Here is a 20429-nt window from a genome sequence, read left to right on the forward strand (position 1 = left end):
GTACTTCAGATATGAATTCACCTTTCATTTTAACTTTTCAGTTCATATATTTTATTTAATGTCATGAATATATAATAAGTAACAGAACATAACATTTTACTAAAAGCTAACAAGAGTAAAATTTAAGTTGCATCCACAAAAAATGCAATATATATTTTAGGTAGAATGTAACCACACAACTTTAAAAATTATCTTCATGCCTAGTTGACTATAGAGTGTAGGTTATCTTTGAAAATCATAATATATCTTGAATTAAGTATATCCTCAGTCATCATTAAAACCACTGAGGCATCTATACAAGAAATTTAAATTTCACTGGTAACATTCACTTGCCTTTTAAAAGAAGTACTATTTAGTGCCTGTTGAGTAGTAAAATTTCTTTATAGCGACTGTGTATCTTATGTAATCCGGAAATTTTGTTAGGGTTAAGCCTGGCAAAGCTTTTAGGAGAATTTTTTTGTTGAATGTGTAACCATAAAAGATTCAGCTGTTGTAATTTCTTCTCATCACTCATATCCCTGTATGACATTATTTTAAAACTTTTAGAGAATCATGAATACTTTGTTCATAGGAAGAACCGAATATTCCAATCTTATTACGAATGAGTCCTATGTTACCAGACCCAGAGGACTTAAAACAAACAAACAAAAAAAAAACCCTAAATTTTCTAATTCTTTCAACTCATTTCTCTTCTCATATTTTGCTTTTATTTTCAGGTATCTGACATATAGGCAGATAAGAATGTTTAACTGAACTCACAGCACCCATATACTCATGATAGCTACTGAGCCATCTGTCTTCAGTCAATCTTGGGGCTTCTTTGCCCAATTATATTGGATAGCACAGGATTCCAGGGGCTTTATATTGTCCCTGGAAATGGGAAGAGGCCTTAATACATGGCAATAGCCATTACTGTCATTGTTGCTTTTGCTACAAGAAGCTATTGGCCTTGTCCTTTGTTCTCTGCCAACACTTGGCACCTTTTAGGACAGAGTTCTGACCCTTGCAGCAGCTTCTTTGTGACAGGAAGATCAGAACTTCTCTTGCAGCTTTTAATGAGCTGCTTATTAGGTAGCTGAAGATTTTCTTTAAATAAGCTCTGGAAGTTCAAAGACATAATTCCTCTGGCAGTAAGAACAGCCTATGCCTTAGAAAGCTTAGGTATGATTAGAACGTTTTAATGGGTGACAAGGAAAGGGAGCATTAGAAGACATTTTTTTTCCATTCTTTCTCTTTTACATATATGAGGGACACAGAAATTATCTCAATATATTACCATGCTGCGTATACAAACCGTGTTTGAGGAACCAAGAAGTATAGGTGAATGTTTCAAACTTTTCCCTGTGAGGACCCTTCCTCAAGACTGGTCCAAAGAACACAGGTAGTTCTCTGTAGTCCGTCAAATAGTAGTTTCAGAGAAAAAAATAGTAATATAATGTTTACATATATTTTATATATTTTAAATGTAAGATTAAATGTATTTTTCATTAACTGCTATTGCACTGCATGCTGAAGTTATACAAGTAAATCAATAACTTCTTAGTATGGCATACACTATAAGAATAACTTTCTAAATTTAAAAGAATCAGTAAGACATCAATAAGAATGTACAGTGTAAATCAGTATGTGCTGGGGTAACTTAAAGTAAGAAAGTTATGTTTTTTAAAGAAGCAGAGGCAAAAGAAATGTGTATCTGATAAATGGTTTTTATTGGACCAGCAGTCTCTAGGCGCATTGATTATTAAGAAGCTTTATCCAGTAGTGGGATAGAGGATCAGCACTTTGTGCAATTTTCTAACAAAACACAGTGAACTTTCTATGAAACCATTTGCTTTTTTTCCATGAGAAATTGCAAAACAGTGCCTTCTGTGATAAAAATTTTTAAATTTATCTCTATAAAAGTACAGTCCTAAACTACATAGACATCATTGAGAACTGCCCTTATCCAAGAGGACTACAAAAAGCAAGCACCAGGTTACATTTATTCACACAGAAGGTTAATTTCCAAATACATTTTTCAAAAGATGCTATTGCAAAACACCAATTTTATTCAAAGGGCAAGTACACATGTGATGCACTGATTATAACCCAGATAACCTGCAATTCTAAGGTGTTCGTGATTCTCTAACTACCTCCATACAGATTAGATGCAAAACCAATATCCCAGAGAAAAATGATGAATTAATCGTAAGGAATGAGGACTTAACAGAAAATTAAGTTCAGTTATAAAAGTAAGAGAATAATTTTAAAATATACAAATGAATATATATTTAATTTTCAAAAACACTACTACGAGCTAAATACCATTATAAGCTCCATTTTACATTTGAAGTTACTGAGAATATTATATTTTCTAACTAGTTACCACAAATTTAGTGGCTTAAGCCAACATACATTTATTATCTCACAGTCTCTGTAGATCAGAAGTTTTGGCCATGGTCTCACTGGGCTGCAATCCAGGTATCAGTCAGGGCTACAGTCACATTAGAGGATCCAATGGGGAAAAACAGGCTTCCAAGATCTTCTAGGTTATTAGTAGAATTCATTTCTTTGTGACTGTAGGTTGAAATTATTATTTTCTTGATAAAGACAGCTCTCACTTCCCAGAGGCCATCTACAGGTCCTTGCTATATGACAAATAAAATGAAATAAATTGTGGTGTTAATATATGTTACAAGGCCGCCTATTCAAATGATTATTGGCCTTTCATGTTTCCTCCTCTTCAAAATTCCTATTTTGTTCATTTTTTCCAGTTTTATTGATAAATAATTGACATAGATCACTAAAAGTTTAAGGCGTACGTCATAATGGTTTGAGTTTCATGTACAGTGGACCCTTTAAAAAATGCAGGGCAGAGGGACAGAGACCCCTGCATAGTCAAAAATGTGTGTATAACTTTTGATCCCTTAAAAACTTCAGTCATCCCTCGGCATCTGTAGGGGATTGGTTCTAGGATCACCTGGCAATGTCAAAATCCAGGGACATTCAAGTTTCATACAAAATGGCATCAAACAATACATACAATCGGCCCTCCATATCCACAGATTCCAACCTCAGATCAAAAGTACTGAATTTGCAGATGCAAAACTCCAGGATATGGAGGGCTGACTATATATTCATTGAAAAAAATCTGTATAAAGTGGACCCATGCAGTTCAAACCTGTGTTGTTCAAGAGTCAATTGTATTGTGAAATAATTACCACAGTAGGTTTAGCTAACATCCATCATTTCATATAGAAACCAATAAAAAGGAAAAAAAAAGTTTTCTCCTGTGATGAGAACTCTTAGAATTTACATTCTTAATAACTTTCCTTTACCGTAGTCTCAGGTTGTCCATGGTTTTGCTTTCTGTGTTCAACCTACAGTCTGAAATTTTAAGTAGTGTGATAAAATCTCATGTGATTCCACTCCATCCTGTTGGGACTGTGAATCATCCCTTCGTCCAGCATATCCATCACGCACACACCATCTCCCACTCCCCACCACACTACCATCACCCAGCAGTGCCTTAGTAGCTATCTCAGTTATTAGATTTACTAGGGTGGCATCACAGCGCTTATATTCAAGTAACCCTTATTTTACTTAAGGCCACAACGGTAGTGATGCTGGCAATTCACATACACCAAAGAGAAGCTGTAAAGTGCTTCCTTTAAGTGAAAAGGTGAAAGTTCTTAATTTAATAAGAATAAAAATTATATGCTGAGGTTGCTAAGATGTATGGTAAGAACAAGTCTGTGAAAATGTGAAGGAAAAAGAAATTTGAGCTAGTTTACTGAGAGAGACCACATATTATTAGAGTATATTGTTATAATTTATTAGAGTATATTGTTATAGCTTATTAGAGTATATTGTTATAATTGTTCTATTTATGGATAATCTACTGTGCCTAATTTAAAAATTAAACTTTATTATAGGTATGTGTGTATGTATAGGACAAAACAGTATACAAAGAGTTTGGTACTATCCAGTTTCAGGCATCCATTGAGGGATCTTGGAATGTATTCCCAGTGGATAACGGGGACTACTGAGTATCACAGAGCAGTGATAATTGTAGTCATCACGTTGTACATTACGTTCCTAGTATTTATTTACCTTATAATGGGAAGTTTATACTTTTTGACCACCTTCCTTTAGTTGCTTCTCCCCCGACCCTGTCTCAGGCAACCACAAGTCTGATCTCTTTGTTTCTATTAGTTTTTGTAAGATTCCATATGAGATCGTACAGTATTTGTCTTCCTCTGTCTGGCTCACTTCATTTAGCATAATGCTTTCAAAGTCCATCTATATAGTCAAAAATAATAGGATTTCTTATTTATGGCTGAATAATGTTCTAGTTATATATAAAATTATGGCATCCACAAATAATGACAGTTTTACTTCTTCCTTTCCAGTATTGATGACTTTCTTTCTTTTTCTTTCCTAATTGCTCTCACTAGGACATTCAATACTATGTTGAATTAAAGTGGCTAGAGTGGGCATCCTTGTTTTGTTCCTGATCTTAAGGAAAAAGCTTTCAGTTTTTCACCATTGGGTATGAAGTTAGCTGTGGGTTTGTCATATGTGATCTTTATTATGTTGAGGTACTTTCCTTCTGTACCCATTTTACTGAGATTTTTATCATAAATGGATGCTGTATCCTGTCAAATGCTTTAGATGCATCTATTGAGAATGGTTATATGATTATAGTTTTCTTATAATGCCATTGCCTAGTATTAGGATAGTCCTGGCCTCATAAATGATTTGAGTGTTCTCACTCTTCTATTTTCTGAATGAAACTGAAGACTTGGTGTATATGTTTAATATTTGGTAGATTTCAGCAATGAAACTGGACTTAAATTTCTTTCAACAAAAGATTTTGAACCACGAATTTAAATCTTTGAAAGATAGATGATTGTTCAGGGTATCTATTTCTCCGTGAGTGAGTGTTATAGTTTGTGTTTTTCAAGGAATGTGTTCATTTCATCTAACTTGCCGAATTTATGGGCATAGAGTTTTTATGGTATTTACTTTTATCTTTGTTAATGTCTGTAGGATCAGTCATGATGTTTCCTAATTCATTTCTGATATTGTTAATTTATATCTTATTTTTTTAATTTGGTTAGGGATATCAATTTTATTGATCTCAAAAAACAGGTTTTGCTTTCATTGATTATTTCCTAGTGTGTTTGGTTTTCAATTTCATCAATTTTTATGTAAATTTTTATTCTGCTTCTTTTGGCTTTAATTTGCTCGTCTTCCTATAGTTTCTTAAAATAGAAGCTTAGGTTAGTGACTTGAGAGTTTTCTCGTGTTTTAAATATGAGCATTCAATGTTTTACATTTACCTTCTAGAACTCCTTTAGTTGCATCTCCAAAATTTGTATGTTTTACTTTCATTTTTGTTCAGTTTAAAAAATAATTTTTTAATTTCCCTTAAGGCTTCCACTATGATCTGAGACTTTTCCACTGAGGTTTCCTTTTTCTGAAATGTCATTTCTCCCAAAGTCCTTATAGTTTTCTTAGTTTTTTTTTTTTTAAGTCATTATTCAAATGTTATCTTCCTAGTGATGCTGACCATCTTATTTGAATTTGTAATCCTAGGCATACCTTTTCCTTCTCTCTTAAAAATGTTTCCTTTAGATGATCTGTCATCTTCCAATATTACAGTATATTGCTCATTATCTGTCCCATGTCACCAGAATGTAAATTTAATGAGATCAGAAATTTTTTTCCATTGACTCCTCAAAATGTATTGTAGCACTTGACGCATTGTAAATGCTGAATCTTCAAAAGTCTATGAATAATTGTCTTCTTGAAGCTACTCAAATTATTATTCTGACAATATATTCTAGACCTTACTCTGAATTAATGTGTTAACATATTTTAATATGTGCATATTAATTATATATAATTTCAGTAGTGCTTTAAGGTTCAGATTTCATCCTTATAACAGCCATTTTAAATATTCAGAAGAGTACTTTAATCTACAAATTAGAAAATAAAATCTCCAAGAATAAAATGATTTATATAATTTGAAAGTCTAGAAATAGGAAAGTTGAACTTTATAAGTTCTACTATTTATAAACTTAGCACCTTTATAGCATAGACGTAAGTGCAAGCAGTAGCTCACATGAGAGATGTAAATGTGGACCTCAACAGTTACATTGTTCTACTATTTATAAACTTAGCACCTTTATAGCATAGACGTAAGTGCAAGCAGTAGCTCACATGAGAGATGTAAATGTGGACCTCAACAGTTACATTGCATATATATTTATGATATATAAATCCATGTGTGCCTAAATATATAATGAGTTTATGAAGTGATCTATGAATATTTTAATCATTAATAGTAAAATTAAATTAATAGTAAAACTAAGTGTCTAACTTTATTTTATAAATCATTAACATCTACTGTTAGAAGAGCCTACTGATATTCTTTTTTCAAATATAATTTGAGTAGAAATTTAAATATAGTTCATGTGTCCTCTAAGAGGACTATTTTAAAGTGAGAGTGTATTATCATTTCAGTAGCCAGGCAAAGTTATGACATATTCTAACTCTCAAAACATAGCCAAAGGCTTCTTAATTCCCCTGGGACATTATTATTTCTAATAACTAGATTTCCACAGTTACATTACTATTATAGAGCTTCATTAATATCTAAGATGTATTTAGCTCTCAGGTAGCAAAATCTTACTCTAAAATTTATCAGATGTTCCTTCATGAGTTTGAAAAAATTAGGAAATATGATTGTTTTCAAAATTATCTTCAATCTCTGTTAGCCATCAAGAAAATCATAGATAAAAAAAAAATCTGATCATTTTGTATCTTTAACTATTTCAAATACAGTGTTTCCCAGCTTAATGGAGCTTTGGAAAATTTTAACAGCAATTCAAAATTATGTACTCAATCAACTTTTATATTTTTGGTATATTGTTTATTTTTCTCTTCTGAAAATACTGGGTTAGAACACTTCATAAATGCAAATTATCCATTTCATTCAATTAAAAAGTATGCAATAGTACTGTCTTAAATGTATCCTTCAAGGATTGTTCTCCAAGTTTCTACTACATGAAAAATTAATCACATTTATCACAGTCATAATAATTACTTTGAAAGTCCATGCCAAAATGTGGATAAATAATTACAATAATTTTTTATCTTTATTCATACTAGACTAATGCTTAAAGAGGTTTTAAATACAAACCATATTAAATGAGACAGTGATCACTAGAGTCTCAATAACTCCTTATAGTGTACATTTAAACACAAATGAGCTTAGAATATGGAGGAAAACGAAAGCAGGGGAAGAGATGATAGGAAAAAGGGCAAGGGATTGCTCACATTTTTGCACTGTTTTCTTCTCTTTCACTTTCAGTCACACCTTGTCAACCACTTTGCTGGTTCCTCCTCGTTTCCCAGTCCCGGAAATACAGTCTCCCAGGCTTTATTCTTTAAATCTTCTGTAGCTATAAGCTACCCACATGAGCTCCACCAGTCTCATGGATATAAGTACCACTACATGCTTTCTACTTTCAAATTATAACTCTACTGTATACTTATCTATTTAACATCCTATTGGAACATTCCACCAGGATGTCCAAAACCAAAGTCCTGTTCTCAGCTCACAAACCTGCTCTTCTTTGCCTTTTCCATGTCAGTGTAGAATGATCGTTTTATCCATTTAACAGGAAAAACACATGTACATGTAGAGGTCTCCTGGATTATTTCCCCTCCTGTCTCACTTGCAATACAGCGCCAAATGATGTACTTTAAAGACAGAATCAACATCCAGAAACTAACTTTTTATCACTAACTATTCCACTATGATTCTGGTCCAACTCATTATCAACTTTTATATGAATTCAATAAACTTTCAATTACATTTTTGATTCTGCTCTTAATCAATTATAGTCAGTTCTCAACAAAGCAGCCAGGATTCCACTTCTAAAATGCCTTTCTGACAAAATTCCCCTGCTGCTCAAAATCCTTCAGTGGTTTTCCATTCACTCAAAGTAAAAGGTAGAGACTTCACAGCAGTCTTAAGTCCTCCATGTTCTGGTTACCAGTTAATTTCCACTTTATCTCCTACAGCAAACTGACACCCACTGTACACTGTTCAAATATCACTGAACAGAGGCGTTTTCTCTGACTACAGCATGTAAAACACTCCACCACTAAGTTAATACTCCATATTTCCCATCTTGCTTTACTTTTGTCCAGAGCACTATCACCACATACTCTATATAATTATTTACTTCTTGCCATTGCCCACTACAATGTCAGCTCCGTCAGACAAGGACTACTGTTTTGTTTACTGAATCTTGATAACTGCGCATCAAAATTACTCCATAAAAATTCAGTGTACTGATATTAATAATGTCCACTTCTTTTTCTCAATTTTACCAGGAATCCTAGGTATTATGCATTGTTTCCTATATCTCATTCTAAATATCCCTTATTATTCATCCCCACCCCTCCTTCCTTCTACTTATACCACTAGGCCTCAGAAAACTTTTGTTTTTGATCAAATTACTTAACTGTATCTTCATCCTCTTCCAGAATATTTCTACTACCTTAATTGAAAACAGTAATTTTTTTTTTTTTTTTTTTTTTAAAGTAGAACCTGTTTACTTAGCCTCATGCCAGGCACGTAAGAATCATGAGGGAGGTTAGTGTTCTCACAATCCAATGCTGTCTCCAGACTATTTGTCTCCTACTTATAAAATCTCTTCATTCGGTTAAGTTCACGACATTCTGCTTTTCCACACCCTCTCCATTTATTTTTGTCATCCACGAACTATCTGGTCTTTTCTAGTATTGGAAACTTCTGGCATCTGCTCATAACTAACCGTTCTGTTGTTTGTGACTTCACCTTTGATGTGATCTGCCCATCGAGCCCATTTGCCTAAGATCTTTGATCTCTAGTGACCTTTTGCTCCATTATCCCCAAAACCAACTTTTACTTGTAAAAATCTCATATCTTATGCAAGTATTAATTATCTGACATTATTGAGCTCTTCAGTTTCTTTCAGAATTTGCAATTCACAAATTGCAAATTCCTTCTTTCACAGTCATATGAAAATTTTCTATTGTCTTTTATTTCCTAAACAATTCAGAAGTCTTCACAACCTAATTCTGTTAATTTATATTATCAAATATACAACTATACCTGTCTTTTTTCTATGAATTACAGTGTTAAATGGGCATGTGGCTCTCCTTAACAAAGCCTTCTCCATTCTTGCTGTGAACTGAGGCTCTTTGCTCCTTTCTCTATACCCTGCCCTGAGTGTACTCAGTTGATTCAGTTATTTAAAATACTAATCATATGCAGATGACTTCATTTATTTCTCAAGGAAAGGACATTCATTTGGATTATAGATCCATATTCAAAATGACACTTACAGATTTCACACCCAAATTAGCATATTTGAAATGTATCATTTCCCACCTCAAGTGTTTCCTTTTTCCTTGTTTTCTTCATTTTAGTAAATGGTACTACCATCCACCTAGTTGGTCAACTCAGAAAACGTTAGTATAATCTTTGATTCCTCTCTCTTTTCATCCCCTATATTCAAGCCATCATGACATCCTAGATATTCTACCTCAAAAAATATGCCTCAAACTTGTCCATTTTAAATACTGAAAAACAGAACAGGTATAATTAGAATTTATCTAATTAAAAGGCATGTTGGTAGAGAAAAAAGTAGAGGTCTTTACTGGATTTAGATCAATATTTCTCTTAAAAATAAGGTATCAGAAAGTAAAAAAACTCTACCAACTTTCCTTATATACCTACTGTTTTTGTTTCCAAGTTTTAATATTCTTTAACATCCTCCATTTTCTTACCTAAACCTCTTATAAAATATACCTTTAGAAAATAAAATTTATGGGTACTGATATATCTGTTTACACTATTCATAATCTTTCTAAAATTTATTCTTCCATTGTTTCTGACATCCTAGATGAAACCATCACAAAGCCAAGTGTTTGTTTTTTGGACTTGTCATTACTTTTTAGAACTGGATGCTATTCATACACACCATATTATATTAGCCACATCATATAATTATTGAACATTTTTTTTAAAAAGTCTAAAAGCAGCCAGAGGTAAAAAAAAATACCTTCAGCAGATTTCTCAGTAATTATCAAGCTGACCATAACAGAATGACATATTTAAATTGCTAAGAGACAGTAAGTTTCAACCTAGATTTTTACACCCAGTGAAAAATCTTTCCAACATGAAAAATAAGCATGCTTTTTAGAAAAACAGAAAACAAAAACATTAACCTCCAAAAATTGTGACATTAAAGGGTATATATAAAAGGTAGTATCAGGAAAAACAATTATCTTAGACAATAATACAAATTGCAAGAATGAAGTTAAAAATGCTAATGTATATGCAAATATAAATGCATACTAATTTTCACTGAATGAAACAATAACAGTATGTCTTAAGGAATTTTAACTTTCTTAAAGTGCACTATAACAATAATGCAAAGAGCACAAGAAGGTTATCAATGTGTTCAAATATGCTTTCATAATTGAATAGGAGGTAAAAATTATATTGAGGAACAGGCCATTTCTATAACAACCAAATAAAAATAATAAACAGGAAAAATAAGAGAATTGTTAGGTTAGGATTAAATAATATATAAAGCAGCCGTTATAGGACATTTGGTCCACACCAAATGGTCCTTGATTCTTTGTCCTGTCCAAAACATCCATGCTTAAGAAAATCCCTGGATTCAAATAACTCATAATGTTCATTTCTATTTTAGATTTATACTGTTTTCTTGGTGTAATACCTGTGTTCTGGCCGTGCTGCCAATAAAAGCCCTTCTCCCTCAGTAGCCTAGCTCATAATGACACATGGAGTTAGGCAGATGGGTCAGGGTTTGAGTCTGATAGAACAGCAGGACTTACATCAACTATAAGTTAAATTAATGACTCAATGGACATTTTGGACAGGACCAGATACCTACAACCTTGTGTTGTGGACCGAATGTCTACATGGACATTTTAGACAGAATCAAATGCCCACTAATCAAAACAACTAAACGAAGCTTATATGAGATACCCTTTTGATATAAGAAAATAGTCTAACAAAGGATGAGGGGAAAAAAATAACCAAAAGAAAGCAATGTAAGCATCTTCATGTCAGCCAAAAATGCCTATTGAGGAACAGAAAGACATTTTGTAGGAATAAAGCAGTCGAATTTTCAGGATGCTATCACAAGCCTAACTCTATATACATATCTAATACCACACCTTCAAAATATCCACATTCAGAAAGGAAGCCTTTCACCCATCTCATTTAAATCTGATAGAACAAGCTTACTAAAAAACAAACACCTGCACAATCAACAAATTATCTATTTTATCTATAATTTATATGTATATACATACATATACATATTTATATATACTTCTAGAAACAGAGTAGATGAATATGTTAATCGTGTAGGTTATATTGTATTTGATCTCTTCCTCCCCACCCATCTCTCCCTCTCCCACTCTCTCTCTGCCATCTTACAATAAGCCTGAGTTACCTAAGGAACATCCTAGCAATTAATGTGCTTCAATATTGTAACTGCTGTGTTAGTTAAACTAATGTTAACTTTCAAAAATAATTGTGGTATGATTTTTTGATAGCCATGTATCTATGTAGACACAACTTTACTCATTAGGTCATTTAAAAATATCCTATCTTTATGGTTTTATCAAAAATAGCAGTTACTATTTCAATTTTTTACCTGTTATACTAGAACAATCACCAAATTGTATGGAATAAATAATTTATATGTTGTATTAGTTTCCTGGGCTATCATAAAAAATTATCACAAACTGGGTGACTTAAAACAAGAAATGTATTTTCCCATAGTTCTAGAAGCCAGAAGTCTGAAACAGGCCATCAGCAGGGCCCTGCCCTCTTTGAAGCCCTAGGAAAGGATCTATCTTTGCCTGCTAGTGCCTCCTGGCATACCCTTGCTTAGGACCACATAATTCCACTCTGCCTTTGTCTCGATGTGGCCTTCTTCCTGTGTCTCTTTGTCCAAATCAACCCCTCCCTTCTTTTATAAAGATACCACTAGTCATTGGATATAGGGCTCAAGATTTCATCTTGAAATCCTTAAAGAGTTACAACTGCAAAGACCGTATTTCCAAATAAAGCCACATACTAAGGTTCTTAGTAGAGGAATTTTTCTTCTTTTTTTTTGGGTGCACTATTTAACCCAATACATACATTTTCTTTTTCCTTCCTTTTTTCTTTTGTTCTTTATTGTGATCTATTTTATCTATATCACCTCATACACTTTCTTCTTTTGTATAAATTCTCAAGATTATGGTAAGATTTTTTCTAAATAGCAAAATTTTTTTAAGGTATGATTGACATATATTAGTTTCAGGTGTATAATGCAATGATTCAATGTTTTCATATACTGCAAAACAATCATCAAACTAAGTCTAGTTAACATGTCACCATACCTAGTTACAGAATTTCTTATAACTTGTAAGATTTACTCTTAGCAATTTTCAGATATGCAATACCGCGTTAACTATAGTCACCATGACTTATTTATTCATACCTTTTGATCCTCTTCACCAATTTTTGCCCACCCTCAACTCCTAATCTCAGAATAGCTGGATCATATGGTAATTGTTTTTAATTCTTTGAGGCATCTCCATACTATTTTCCATAGTGGCTGCACTAATTTACATTCCTACCAACGGTGCACAAGGGTTCTCAACCTTGTTGCCAATGCTTGTTGTTTGTTTGTTTGTTTTTTTAATAAGAGCCATTCCAGCAAGTGTGAGGTGATGTCACTGTGATTTTGATTCGCACTTCCCTGATGATTAGTAATGATGAGCATATTTTCGTGCACGTTGTGGCCAGCTGCATGTCTTCTTTAGTAAAATGTTTTCAGATCCTCTGCCCATTAAAAAAAATTAGAAATTGTCATTTCTATACCACAAAGAAATCAAACGATAGGCTCTAATTAGAGTGCTCAAGCTACTCAGTCCACCTCTGGTTATGTTTTTCTAAAAAAGCATTACCATTGACAAGTGGTATAAGAGTTAAAAGTAGTTTATTGGAATCAAGTAGGTTCATGTTCAGATCTAGGGCCTAATAAGTGCATGAGACTATAAGCTTCCATAAGTATTGGCTTAAAGTGGAAGCACTTTGCTGTGTGTAAATTAAATAAGAAGGGGCAAATAAACCTGTTAACACAATAAAAGAGACAGAGTAGGCAATCCATATATTGTAGTCTATTGAGACGTAAACTAACCCAGTGAATATCATAGTGACACCTCACGTGACGTCAATAGTATGGTTTGCTTTATGAGCTCAGGGAGGCAAAATAAACCTGAAAATGGAGCTATGTTTTATTTTCATAATCAGATATTTATTTTAAGCCTCAATGAATCGTGTGGACAAGGCAAAGCTAGCCTGGATAAGCTGCTGATCATTGCAAACAGACTATCAAGGCTAAATCACTGACCCCCTCCTATGCTTTATTTATTCTTGTAGTACATTCGTCATAGCAACTAATATTGCCATTTTATAGAATGTTGTCTTTCTGAACAAAAGCTGCAAGTTTCAAAATATACTATGAAAGACAGCAATATGTAGTATTACATAAAATTCACAAATTGAATTATGCCTTAAAAGTCTAAGCTTCTGTTGCTTACTTAATCAATTTTTAATCAGAAATTATATGAAAAATAAATTTGTCTATGCTAACTTTTATAATATTGAAAATGAGTCTTGGTCTCTCAGCTGTAGAAAAATGTCCCTGCACTTGTAGTACACTGTAAATTGCCAGATGCATCAATTAATCTTAGCAACTTAGAAGCTTCAGGCATTAAAATCAGTTCGACACCCATGGAATAGAATACTTCTAACTCCATACACTACAGAAAAGTATACCTCCTGTATTCAGATCCCTAACATTACATTAAAACATGCTTCCTGTTTTCTTAATATGACATACGGTTAAGAAATCTGCTCAGATGTTTCACTGTGACAATGTTATTCTCCAGCACATCATTCTACCCTTTTATTCTGTGACAAGTGTTGTGCTTTTATTTGCTTCTAAGAACTTTTTTAAAAATGTGTTCCACAGCATAAATATAATTATTTGCAAATTCTCCCCTAGCATTAACATAAAATCTCAAGTTAAGAAAATAGTTAAGAATTAAGTATTACAGAAAACCTCAGATCAACTTTATTTCATCTTTGTTCGAATACCTCTTTGCTCTAGTCTTGTTGTGGTAGCAGTTGAAAACATTTTTGACCCACTCATAGACATTTTTATAAATTTTTATTTTTCATTTGTGTCTATTTTACTTTATTAACTTAAGGGATACACACACAGCCCTTAAGTAACATTTTAAGAGCTTTACATCTATAATTATTATATCATATTTATATATTCTCATTTCTCCTACATGATACCATTATGTCAAGATATACAACAAATATTTCTTAAATGGATTTTTTTTTTCCTAATGCCACTGAAAATATGTTACAGTATTCTCAACAGAGTTGATAATTCTCAATCTTGTGTCAAGGCTTTTCATAACGGGGGATGAATGAAAGTATTACAAATTTGGGTATCTTTTTATTGATATTTAATGGTTATAATGCCCTGATAGCTTGATAATGCTGAGTACTAAAAGAAACATACTTTGAAGTTGTATCTTCCAAAGGATGCTTTAGTTTATAAAGCTGGTAGCATTATTATAGTTAGTTTGTTTTTAGAATATACATCAAATACAAGTGATATCATTTCCAGTAAGAGCTAGATTAAATCTCAAGTTCACAGTATTTATCTAAAGAAAAGAGAGTCTTTTGAAATGAAGTTTCAGTTTCTTCTTTAAAGACAGTTATGAGTGTGTCTTAATGTGGCTGCTTTAAATATTTCCAAATGTAAGAGGTTAAAAAATTCAGTCTATAGGGGCAGAGTGCCTGTTTCTAAAACTTGAATCTGACACCTTATGTGTGGCCTTGAGGAAATGATTTACTATCTCTATACATCTTTAAACCAAGGTAATAGTAGTATCTTACATAGTTGGATTATTAAATGAGCTAAAGCACATAAAAAGTATAGAAAAGTTTCCATACTTATGATTCTTACTAACATGACAATGATAGGAAACAGTCTTTTAAGTATTTTGTTGATGAAAAACTTATTCTAAATGGATATTGTCTAGATTTGGGTATAAAATATTATTAGAATTCTAAACTAAATTTATATCAGATGGTAAAGTTTACTTTAGAAATTGAGGTAAATGTTGGTAATAAAATAGAATCCACTATTTTGAGTTCTGGCTCTTTTCTATTTTATGTTTCATAAAAATTAGATATAAATTTAACTTATTTCTATAGATATATAATTTTTTTCTTACACTTTCATAAGCTTTAAGAATTAAGCTTCTATGGCCTAGAATATGTTAAATCATGTTGGAATTATCTGTTTCTTAAAGATTGCACCACACTCGCAAAATTATGCTATGTCTATGGTAAAGTTTAAATAATAAATTTTAATGAAAATTTGTTATTAAATTTTGTCTGTTTTACTCATCTGTATCCTTAGATCTAAAAAAAAAACATATTTCAAACTGGCATTCAGTAAATATTTGTTGAATGAAGGAATTTCTTTATATGCTAAGTATTTTATCTTATTTATAGTAATTCTGTAAGGTTAAATATTTCAGATGAAGACAGTAAAAATTAAAGAGGTTAAGAAATTCACCCTCATCTAGAGTCTCCAAAGTTTGAGATATGAATTTAACCTAAGTAAGTCTGACTAAAATCCATAATTTTAAACATTTTTATCAATCACTATATGCTTTCTAATGGCACGATTTCTCTGAAGTTCCACATTTGTTCACAATACGTTCCCCAAGGGCAATCTACTAAGTAGAAATTAGCCCATGCCATTATTTGAACATATTCTTGATTTTAAAAATAAAAATTAGTCTAAGGTCATGCCACCCTGAACAAGCCAGATTCCGATGGATCTCGGAAGCTAAGCAGGGTCAGGCCTGGTTAGTACTTGGATAGGAGACCACCTGGGAAGACCAGGTGATGTAGGCATAAAAAATAAAAATAGAAAAGAAGGGATTGTAAGCTGACAAGGTCTTTGCAATCTATGAGGTCAGCCAAGGACTGACTCACCTAAATAAATAAGTAAAAATTAATAAACATAAGCACTTGTACAATCCATCTATGCCTTTGTAATTTTGAGTTAATTAGTGATCCAACCACATATGGCTTTAGGGGAAAGAGGTTTGTAACACTGAGGATGATATTTTATGGTCATTTAACAAATCTTTGAAAGAGCTCAAATCGATTAATGAATAAAAAGGAGCTAAAGATTATGAGACTGAGTTAAGAGGATTCAAGGTTGAGTACAGAGAAAACGTTTCTATCCATTTTAACTATCATTCTGAGGAACGATCTTATAAATTAAGGAGTACTGGTAAAAAGCAAAATAGAAGTGAGGATAAAAAAAAGTAGATCTGTAGCATGGATCTTAGCTTTCTTAGATGTATAGATTATATTTAACCAACTATTCATGTCAATTCAATTATACAGAAAGTTCCTGAATTTGTTAGCTATTCAGTACAGGAAAGTACTTAACACTTTCTAAGTTTTCAGAATGTTTTTTTTCTTTGAAAAGCATTTCTATTTTTACAAAATGACAAGCAGCCTTATTTTTGAGGACTATCAAGAAAATAAAACCATTCTCCATATAAATTTGAAAAGTTGTAATGTATCTTTCAAAGAATTCTTTAAGTGCTGAGATGAAAATCTGCCACAAAATTGAGTGAGAAAGAAATTATGACCTTTAAAATATTATATTAAATTACAATTATATTAAAATCACACAAGAAAAACTTTAGAACTGAATATTTTAATATCTATTAAAAAATTTATAGTAAGAGTAGTTGTTGATATCTACATGTTAAAATTTTTAAGTCATCATTCAATAAGATGAAAGTTGATATGTTATTAAAGTAAAATTAAATACATAGTTCAACAGTCTATCTTAGGCATGAGGAAAAAATTAAGTTTTATATTTCCAATTTTAGGAATTATACCATAGTTTTTACAATTTTCCTATTCTTTGTCGATTAAAAATGAAAAACTCAGAATTATATGTTATTTGTAGCTGTTTACTGACTATTGGGAATTTTTTAAATGATTGGTTTTAGAATGTTCAAAGAGGCATTGAGTATGTATCTACATTTACCTGTTATCTATTTTAAAACTGAGTATATCTTGATATTTCTAATTCCAACCAGAATTACAAGGTTTTATCTCTCTACTTTACTTATAGCTATTTCCTTCAACAATGAGAACTAATTTTTATTATCAAGATATTCACTAATTTGTTCAAACCTATAATGCACATGCCCTTGAAAATGGGCCAAATTAATTAGATCAGACTATGAAGAAATGTATGCCATATTATAGAGAACAACAGAGCAATAAGCTGGTAATTATACTATAACATAATTGAGGGGTTAACTACTGAGTATGATACCCATGGTCGTGAACAGCTTAACAGAGAGATCAGGGAAAGTGACAAAGAACACACTGCTCAAACCACTGTCATCCACGGTTGTCATGTCTAAGGCTATACACTATATTTGATGAAGAACATCAGAAATTATACTGCAGGGGAAATAGACTTTACTGAAATAGCCCAGCCAACCCAGAAAACACACAATAAGTGCCAGCACTGTAGGGGAATCAGCATCCAGACTTGCTACAATATACAGTTGACACTTGAATAACATGGTTTTCTTAATTTTTTAAAAAATCTGCACATAAATAGACCCATGCAGTTTGAACCCCTGTTGCTCAAGGGTCAACTTGTATTTTTGATCTGAAGTTGGGAATCTGTGGATGCCAAGAGCCAACTGTATTATATATAGATTTTTTTACTATGCGGGGGTCAGTGCCCTTAACCCTAACATTGTTCAAGACTCAACTGCACTATCTAAAATACCACTTTTAAACAAAAAAATTCATAAGACAAAGAAATAGAAATGACTGTGTAACAGTTACATATTACCAGGGCTATTAAACAGGGAAAAGAAATAAGACACTCAAATTGGAAAGAAGTAAAATTATTTCTATTTTCATATACCATGACTTTATACATAGACTGTGTTAAGAAATCACTTAAAAGAAAATACTACTAGAATCAATAAATGAGTTCAACAAGTCGGTAAATAAGATCAATAGAGAAAAATCAACCAGCAATGAAATATCTAAAAATGTAATTAAAAAATCCCATTTCCAACGGCATCAATGGGAATAAAATAGGAATAAACTTAACAAAAATGTAAAACTTGGATTCTGAAAACTCTAAAGCACTGTTGTAAGAAATCAAAAATATAAGCAAATGGAAAATATTCATGTTCATGCATCAGAAGACCACATTAAGATAGCAACACTCAAGTCGATTTGCAGATTCAACACAGTGCTTATGAAAATTCCAGCTGACACTTTTTTGCAAAATTGAAAAGCTGATCTTAAAATTCATATGAAAAATTAAGGGACTCCTATGGAATATATACATTATCAACAGATTAGCATGACTGTTTCCTTTTCCGTTGCTTTGGCCTTAGGAAGCTTAAAAGTAAATTATCTGTTTAATAGTAGCAGAGTATAGGACTACTGTATGTGCAGATAAGAACTGAAAATCTCATTGATAATTTTCTGGACTTTTATTTCAATTTTGTTATCCTAATTATATTAATATTCATGTATTAAATAGATGCACACATTTAATGTATAATATGTAAATTGAATATATATTAATCTAAGCTTTATAAGGATGAGCAAGATTCTAATAAATGATACTGGTATCCGTTTAAACTTTTAAGCATTAAAAAATTTTGTAGATGTTTAAATTTTATGGCAGTCCAATTCACAGAACCAATACCATACATAGAATTTTAATAATATTATAAACTTTCTTAATTCCATAATTTTAATGTCAATTAAATTTAAAATTTACAGCAAGTTACAGTTACCCTCAAATTAATATCGAAGATTAAAAAACTATTGTTTTTAAAAATGTATCAGACATTAACTATAATTTAGACTAGTTCAAGGATTATTGTTTCAATAAGTAATGTGTCAAATCAGTATATAATTGTTTACAGGAAATCATAACTTATTGTGCTGTTGTTTTTCATGCCAGTACAACTATAGAACACTAAATTAAATTCAAATACATATACAAATCATTTTCTATTGATCAAATCTATAGAATATGCTTAAGTCATTGATTTATAAAGTCCTTAATTTACTAGCTAGGCCATATTTTAGATGATAACATTATCAATATTTGATCTGACCTGAAAAATAGCCCCCATTCTTCCTAATGGTTTACATAGTAAGTGATTTATAATGTCCTTTACTTTTTCCAGTATCAATACATTAAAATATGTAATTTTCTATGAAATTATTGAGGATATGTTTTAATATATGGCTTTAAAAATAAAGCCAAACTATGGGAGTGGGTAGCACAGATATAACATTCACATTTATGAGATTTGTGGGAAAGTGAGACTAAAGCAATCAGTATAACAGTTCTTTTTCACTACTACAGAAATCTGGAATTTATAAAATCAAACGTTAACAAATTAATGTGTTGAAGGCCACAATTCCACATTCTACTGTAAAGGACAGTGGTATCGGCCTGCAGAAATGGAGACTAAAGTGGCAAAAAAGCAGATCTTAAGACACAGTAAAATTGTACTTTTTAAAAAAATACATTCTAAATTATTTGGAAAAATAATTTCAAGAGAATGAAATATAGGCTTCTTTTATAAAATTATGTAATATGGATAACCACAGGAAAATCTAAACAAAGAATAGTCTATTATAAATGAGGAATTTTCAACATTTAAACTTTTCCTATATTGACTGTTTGATTAAGCTTACAAAATTTATCGCCAAGGATTTTTTTTTTTGTCTACAACCAGTCTAATCCATGTATGGGAAAGTCCCCTAAGTAACTGAAGAATGCTTAAGAAAAAAAAGAAAAACAAGATGTAGCTGAAGTTTTAAGGTTGATTATTACTTTAAAAATGAATGTATTTTAATAAAGTTAGAAAATTTGAACAGATAACTCCTGGCTCAGTGCTTTTACTTCGTATTCATGTTGCCTGGTAGAGTAGAACATAAAAATTTGCTAGATAAAAAAGATTTCTAGATTTTTAAAAATCAATTTTTTTACATTAATGTGTCCCAGAAAATAAAACATTGAATATTTTTATAGGCCATTTTGTACTTTCTCATTATGTACCCTTTTATAACAAAATATTTAAAATAATAAAATAATCCTCCTGTCCCTCTTGGCCCCTATATTCCATCCCTCAAGTAACCACAATTATCAATTTCTTTTTAATTCTTC

At 31.7% G+C, this 20429-nt stretch overlaps 1 pseudogene; it reads left to right on the forward strand.

Moving 5' to 3' along the window:
* Nucleotides 1-15968: 15968 nt before the first annotated feature.
* LOC120613648 (uncharacterized) lies at nucleotides 15969-16087 on the forward strand (annotated as a pseudogene).
* The last annotated feature ends 4342 nt before the right edge of the window (nucleotides 16088-20429 follow it).

Source organism: Pteropus medius, unplaced genomic scaffold, assembly GCF_902729225.1.
Source record: "Pteropus medius unplaced genomic scaffold, Ma_sr-lr_union100, whole genome shotgun sequence".
Classification (NCBI taxonomy): domain Eukaryota; kingdom Metazoa; phylum Chordata; class Mammalia; order Chiroptera; family Pteropodidae; genus Pteropus; species Pteropus medius.